The sequence below is a fragment of the Etheostoma spectabile genome, chromosome 13 (genome assembly GCF_008692095.1).
Source record: "Etheostoma spectabile isolate EspeVRDwgs_2016 chromosome 13, UIUC_Espe_1.0, whole genome shotgun sequence".
Taxonomy (NCBI): domain Eukaryota; kingdom Metazoa; phylum Chordata; class Actinopteri; order Perciformes; family Percidae; genus Etheostoma; species Etheostoma spectabile.
Genome location: NC_045745.1, coordinates 23,536,435 through 23,544,402, shown reverse-complemented (window position 1 = coordinate 23,544,402; position 7,968 = coordinate 23,536,435). Strand labels below are relative to the sequence as shown.

At 41.7% G+C, this 7,968-nt stretch overlaps 1 protein-coding gene across 4 annotated transcripts in view; it reads left to right on the top strand.

Annotated features, from left to right (window-relative positions):
• The first annotated feature begins 651 nt into the window (after positions 1-651).
• Positions 652-7,968, top strand: part of mtus2a (microtubule associated tumor suppressor candidate 2a) — a 49,567-nt gene continuing 42,250 nt past the window's right edge. For 3 of the 4 annotated variants that reach the window (XM_032533726.1, XM_032533725.1, XM_032533723.1), the window contains exon 1: positions 652-852. The gene's annotated coding sequence lies outside the window, so the exon portion shown is untranslated. Of the gene's footprint in view, positions 853-1,580; positions 1,865-7,968 lie in introns of those variants that run through there. The other variant, XM_032533724.1, reaches the window with a different exon arrangement.

The window sequence follows — 7,968 nt, the reverse complement described above, 5'->3', positions numbered from 1 at the left end:
TTGTTATTCATTATTAGCTTTAAACGGAGCTTTTAGGTATGCACCTGTCTAATGCCAGAATAAACTGGCTTCCGGATTTTACAATGTTAAAAAACTGTCTGACACGTCACTGACTAACAAATGAAAAAAGACAGATATTGCCCTTTTTGTTACATTTTACATTTTACATTTTACATTAAAGTAATTGTGTGTGATTTAAAATGTCTTTACTTTGATCCCATCTGGTAGTATTGGGACCAAACTGACCCAGAGATAGTGAAAATACGGGTCTGAAAGCAGGATCATAGTTTTTAGAAACAAAAAGTAATGCCCAATCACAAAATCCCACATAGAAAAATAAATACCAGTATCAACGTGTAGGCTAAATTGCAGGCACCTGCTGCTATAAGTGAAGACATTGTTTTGCTTGTCCTTTCATCCTTGTCCTTTTTGTCGAAGTCAGTGTATGTTTGATGCATCATTCTTGTCAATAAAACGGGCTTTATCTCCAACCAGACTACTTCGGGGGGCTTTTTATTTTGAAATCCACTGATTTTATCGGCTTTTCATCATCTCGTCATGCGTGAACCAGCAGAGAGCGCAAATGTGTTGAGAGTAAGAGAGAGAGAGAGAGAGAGAGAGAGAGAGAGAGAAGCCCGGTTGCCTGATGGAAGGATGCTCTGCCAGGTGTCGGCTGCAGCATCAGCACCACTCCACCTCCTCCTGTCCGCAGCATCTCTCTCTCTCTCTCTCTCTCTCTCTCTCTCTCTCTCCCTCTCTCTGAGAGTGGAAAGACATGCATGTGTTTCGTTTTGCAACTCAGCTGCCTTTGACCGACATTCTCAAATTAATCAACTCTAGAGAAACCTGAAGGTAAGTCGCACAACTGAAGACAACCTTCCTTGTTTTGTTTCTGAAACGATGCTTCGGAGTCGAGCGTCGGTTTCTTGAAGAAGTGTCGCACGTATTTTGCTTGTAGGATTCGGGTCTCGGTGCCGACTCGGTTCGCGCAGCAATCTAAGCTAAATACAGATCGGAAGGTTTAGTTTTCGCAGGGCTGATGCAGTGCAGCTTGTGGGGGAATTTGTGTTTCTGCGTCAACAACAAAAAGGCTGTAATGTTGAAGTTGACCCGCAGATCGCAGCTATGCTGGATGTGGAGCAGGAGGCTTAAAGGAGAGCAGAGCGTGCCGCGGTTGGAGAGAGAGTGAGGGCAGACAGGGAAGAGCAGGTTGCTGTGATGGATGGAGCAGGTCAAGTCTCTGTGGGTGATGCTAATGATCAGACATAGATTATCCAGGCTTTAGATCTGACTCCAACCATGATCCACTGCACTGAGAGGTGACAATAAAGATACTTGAATTCCCTTTGTAAGAATTTGTATTTGTTAGTTTTGGGCATCGGATTGTAGCATATTATAATAATTTCTGATATAAGGAAAAGAGGAACAAATGCAAAGCCCAATCCTTAAATGCCACAGGATGTTTTATAGTTGTGTTATAGGCTAGTGTTGTTAGGCTGATTAAGGCATTAGCCATTTAATGGAAGTTTTTTTTTTTTTACGATAAATATAATAAAGATAAGCCTTGTTCAGAGACTGATCAAAAAATCAAAGAAATAGTTTGCACGATTCTGCACAGATTAGTGTTTCATTTTGTAAAATACTTCCATTTTATTCCAGTTTGATCTTCTCCACATTAACACCACCAGACCTCACCTCTATTCTTTATCGTCTAACTCCTGTGCAAAGCCCAAGGAGCCAAGTGTACAGTATTTCTTTGTGCTTTAGTTACTTTTGCAACGATTCCCATGATCTCAGTCTCACCTTTAGGCTTCGTAAAGGGGAGGCGGTAGAGGAAAGACACGAAGGAATGGATCAAACAAAGGTGAGAAGATTGATGGCATGTCTTTCCCACTCAGCTGTCTCTTATTTTGATTGATCCGTGTCTGATGATCAGGTTGTCCTTGAGACTGTGCAGGTGGATGTTTACCTGACTTTGTTCGGGTGTATTACTTGTGACTTAAATTGTTCAGCTTTGCAACTGTGTGAGGGTTCACAGTACACCGTTTAGCATTGGGCTGAACTGTCCAGACATGTGGTCAATAGATTCTACCCTGTGTATAAAATATTTGCAAAAAGTGTGGGGTTTTTTTTGTCAAGTGAAGTTGTCTGCTGCTATTATCGATCCCAATATCAGAGACTTCCCGCATTGATGGATTTCCCAGTCCGTCTTGCTAAATCTTGCCAATCCCTCCTAGTCCTGTTAATGTGGAGGTTGACTCTGAATCAAAGTAGGGCAGCAGAGCCGGTGGCCTTGGCTGTAGCTGCTGTTCCAGATGCTGGTGCATGTGTGATTGATTCATCACATCTGACCTCTGCAACGTCTGAACAGCGATCAATTTAGCAGATCTTTGCCAGGAAAACCACTCGCAGCAGTGTGTGTTTGTGTGTGTGTCTGCATGCATGTGTGTGTTTTGTTGAAGTGCTTGGCCTCAGGTGCCTATGTATGTGTGTGTGTGTGTTTCTGCAGGTAAGACAATGTGTCACAAAGCCTGAGTGTAGTACACCGGTGCAACCAGCAAGGTCATTTTATAGGACAGAACAGAGGAGAAGACGGAGGAGTGAGGCAATAGAGATGATACGTGAAGGAGAGAGAGAGAAGTATGTCAGTATGCCTCTTAATTTCTTTTTAAGCCTATGTGTATTCCCAAGTCTTTTTTTTTAAACATGTATTGTTTTTCTTTTTTCTTTTTAATTTAGACAAAAGTATTGTGCTATTGATACCACAGTGGAACAGGTTTTGTAGAAGTAGTTAAATGTGTGTTTGTGAGTGTGCGTGTGTGAGTGCGTGTGCGTGCGTCTGTGTGCGTCTGTGTGTGTGTGTGTGTGCGTGTGTGCGTGTGGGTTGACTCAGTGTGAATGAAGTGTCAACACACATGCAGACACACATTCTCAAATCCACGCTGTCTTTGTCTGCAAGGTGGCAATGAGGTTGTTGTAGCTCCTCCCCTGCAGTCACAGGCAGGACATCAGAGGGGGAATTGAGAGGCATGCCTTGGCTTATGACACACTCACACACACAAACGAACACACACACATACACACACACTTCCCCATTCTGTGGGGAGTCAACATGAAAGACCTTGTGTGTGTGTGTGTGTGTGTGTGTGTGCATGTGCATCCATTTGCTGAATTTGAGCAGTCAGTTTAACAGAAGTACTCTTTTATTCCTTCACTTTTTTTAAATGTATTTTTTGTGTAATTTAAATATTTGTCAGCGAGCTACAGCCCTTATGAAGCAAATAAATGCTACTGTATAAATGATGCTAAAACAAGTGTGTGTAGCAGTGTTTTTAGGACAGAGCTGTAAAGTGCTTTACTTAACTTGACTGTAAAAAGCCACAGAATCATTCATTATTTATGGTACTTCTCCAGACTGTCCATCTACATTCTTTTTGAACCTCATCTATGTTCCCAAATGTAAACTTATATGTCAGAAAGGCAACATACTGTATGTGAACCCAAAAACTGAGCTTCTTTCCTCAGGAGTTCTTTGCCCTGTCCTGTACTCTCTCATCTTCCTTGGTCCAATGTGTGAAAACACCCTGTCTTTTTCATAAACTCACACTGCCACTCATTACAATCATTACCATACATTTTTTTGCACATCATCACTACCCCAAAAAACCCTCAGCTTGCTCTATTCTTTGCTCACCTCTCAATGATCCTTTGCCAGTTTTCCCTCCCCCACACCCCTGGGTTTTGCACATTACACATGCATACACACTCACTCCTTGCAATACAAACTAAATCCCCCACACCCCCATTCTTCTCTACTCCCTCATCACTCTCTGCAACATAATGTGTTTCTATTATAATTTTTTCCTAAAAGAAACAGAAGTGACTCAGCCCGTCTAAGTTGCACTCGGCTTTTCTTTGTCTGGGCTGCCTCACCTTCCCAGCTTTATGTCTGACTGTGTATGTCTGTGTGTGTGTTTGTGTGAGCATATGCCGACTTCCTCACAGTCCCACAGAGAATTCCACTATGATTAAATTCCTTGTTGGCAACTGCTCTGCAGTTGACATGAACTCTTTTTCTTTCCTCTTTGTCCCCTCATACAGTTTTACCCACCAGCCATGCAAGAGTTAATTTTTCGCTGCGACAGGAGTGAGGGTAGTGGGTGGAGGGGCTTTGCTAATAACAATGCAGTGCAACCAGCAACCAGCGTGGACAGACACCGTTTTTCTACTCTCCTCCATTCCACCCCTGTCTATGTTTTAACTGAAGGGCTCAATGAACCAAAACACCCAAGTCTAATGTCTTCCTCGTCCTAATTCTCTCCCACTGTCTTTAGCAGTCAGTGTATTTCTAATCACATTAATCTCTTTTCCAGCTCCTCGTTTGTTCCCAACTCATCTCATTCCCCTTGTCATTTCTCTTTTCATTTCCTGTACATTTGTCTTCCATTTATCCATGCCAACTACAATTCATCCTCATAGGCGTACCAAATCTAAACCAGTCGGCAAAAGCTAGACAATGTCTGATTTACTGGAGACTTATTCCCAGTACTTGCCAAAAGCAACACTGAAAAAATAAGAATTAAGGAGATTTTTCATCAGGAAGTGTGTTTTTGCAAGCCACATTTTCTCCCAGTGAGAAGCTGTCTCTTTGTCACTGCCTGTGTAGTTGTGTGTGTAGGTATGAGTAACTTTGCATGCATATGTGCAAAAGCATTCTTTGAGCTTACGTAAAACAGTCTTAGTTCAGGATTTGAATGTTCTTCGGGATGTTCTGTTTTACTTTTTTAGTACAGCTTGTCTAATTTTCAGCTGTGTGAATAACAAAGAGACAAACCTTGTGTGTTAATGTGCGTTGATGGATGGATGTGTGAACACATGCCTCTATTTTTCATTTCGCTTTAGCTAATAAATCCTATTAGCGGCATATTGTGATTTTTTGACAATTACATGCCGACATGCCTGTGCCCAATTCAGAAATAAATCAGCTTTTATTGCAGATGATCTGATTATCTCATTCTCCTTATTCAGTTAAGTATGACCACCCACTCTGACCTGAGATCTTGCAGAAATCCTGTTACAGTCCCCCCTTGCGATATAGAATGACTCCCTCTGGGGTACAAAAAAGGCATCCGACTGTGTGTGTGGGGGAGTGGAGTGGGAGAGAGAGACAGAGAGGGGGCGAGAGAGGAGGGATTATTTGGGCAGATGTAGTCTGCTGATGTGCCGTATATATAAGAGTGAAAATGGGATTGATCGCTTTGCCCTGCCCTAATTAACTCTGTATTATTACGGTGGAAGAGGAGCTAGAGGAGGGAGGGAGAGGAGGAAGAGATAGAGACATTGTGGATAAGGAGCTGCTCTGTTGTTGTTTTCTTGATGCACATCATTACAAAAAGTGCAAAGCAACCAAAGGATGCTGGATATTTCTGCTTCACTGTTCTCTGTGATGGTAATCACTTTGCTTTGCATAGTGAGTTATTGCTTGGTTCACACATACAAACACTCAGGCACAGTTTTAGTGAATCACCACTTGTAAAATTCTGTCTACAGGGTGTCTATTGTGTCTTCTGTGAGTGTTTAGCTTATTTCAGTGCTATTTCTGTCTGTTGTGTCTCTGACAGGGATAGGAGGAGAAGGAATGGATGACTAAAGCTTAGCTTTTTTTCTGAATAGACTTTCTCACTAAGCTTTATCCTGCTGGATGATTGTATGTGAGTAGAATACAAAGTACAAGAAGAAGAGAATACTGTCCTGGATTTCTTTTTTTCAAAATGGACAAGAGGATGATTTCGGTGTGTGCAGCATTTGTCGGTTTATTTTTAAATATACTTTCACAGAAAACAACATTTCTAACACAACACAGGAAAGTGTACAAGGACATGCAATGATGATGTCATTAGACATCAATTGCATGCTTGCAAAGAGCATGTGCTGTATTAAAAGGATTGGAGCTTACGGATAACTGCTACATTGCATTTTAATGTAAATTCCGCACTAAATCTAATTATGTCATGTGCTGACACTCAGGAGTCATAAATTATGGTTATTCACACATCGCCGCTCTGTCCATTTGTGTTCCCGCCTTCTCTTTTGCAGAAGTATGTGTGTGTGTGTAAATATGGAAGAAAAAGAGATAGCACAGGAGAAATGTGTGTGTTGTTGGGGTTCCCCTGGGACCAGGGAGCTATAAAACCTGTCTGCTCTCCAGTGGGGGAGGAGAAGAATAAAGCAAAGTGCCAAAGACAAATGGCTTCTGTAATCGCCACATGTGCTACTGGACCGACAACAAAGACGCTGAGAGTGTGCCTATGCGTGTGTTGAAGTGTGTGTCTGTGCAGGTGAGTGTGTTTGTGTGAGAAACAATGCGCTCCTATACACATACAGTCTTTATGTTGTCACATGTCTACACATGCTTTGGAAAATACAAACCAACTGACTGACACAAGAAAAGGAGTTGTGAGTTACATGTCCTATCTGGCTTGACTTTATAGGCTCATTTAGATAAAGATGTATTAGATTCTGCTGCAAGGGCTACAACATGTTTCTCTGCGATACATCTCTGTGCAGCACTGAACTTTGATCCACTGAATAAAAATAAGATTCTTCTGAGAAGTCTGAGATCAGATGTCTGAGTGTCCCTTAGATCAAGTAAGTGATACATGATTCAAGGCAGCTGTCTAAAAAAGCACAGCCTTACGTAAAAAATAAAAGCTACTTTTGTAGTGTAAGTATTGTTTTTTGTATTACACATAATACATCTCAAAAGAAAGACTCTGGAAAGAGAAAAAGCTGAGACAGTCCCCTTTGCTCTTTAATAAATCTGGCTATCTTCCATTCAGCAAAATTCGGAAATACAAATCCTCCCCCTTACCTGACCCCTCCTCCCCTACTAATAATTTCCATACAGTCCCTAAGAGAGATACAAGGATAGGCTAGGCCACTTGTATGGGTAGCTCTTAGAGTCTGGGCTTACTCCTATCTTGGCAACCTGCAGAAAAAAAATGTATGAAATGGATAAGATATAAGAAGATGTGTGTTACCATCAAGGGAGTAATTTAGTGCTCATTAGCAATATATATGGTAAAGGAATTTCAGTAATTACTTCACTCTGCACTCCCAGGTTTATATCAGTAAGTCACTTCAGAACGGGGCTTTATAGCTCGTATTATAGAGGTTCAAATGATGTTTTCCCTTCCATCAGCCTAATTATAAAGCAGTAGCTCTGCTGCGTCAACTCTCTTCCTCTTTGTATCCATCTGCATGTCTCATCACTCCCACCTTCTGTCTGTCTCACTTTTCACCCACACAGACCTGCTCACAATCAGAGAAGAAAAAGAGAGGAGGATGGGGAAGGTCTTTCTCTTTTCCATTTCTACTCCACTCTATGTTGTATTTCTCCATTTCCAGCCCCTTAATAATGTGTATACATAATGAGTTCTCAACTCGTCCTTTCCCACCTTCTGAGAGGATGCAGCACTCGATAGGTTAAGGACCACAAATTCCTGTCCTTTACTGAATTTGAACACTGCTGAGATACGGTCTTATCTTGGCTCATCCTCTCATCGCTTCAGCGATCCATCTATCTACCCTCTTGCAAGGATAGGATTTCCCTATGTGAGCAGTATGTACCTGGTGGGGGGAAAACCTATTCCACTGTGTGCGTTTTGTGTGCACTACATGGTCCCGTGGCTGCACATAGCTTTATCCATGGCTGATTATTCACTGTTATCCCAAATTGCTTTGCTAGACAATTGCATGGAAACCTGTTGGTTAAAACCATTTAAGTTCTTCCCTCTAAGTGAAACCTAACATGTCATGTTGCATTAACACAGAGCGGTAAGTTTATGCAGTAGACGGCACAGCCCTATGTTCCCACATTTCAACGATTTTTTTCAAAATTAGGCCCTATGTTCCTACATTTCTAAGATCTTTTTCAAAATTAGGCCCTATGTTCCTAGATTTCTTAGA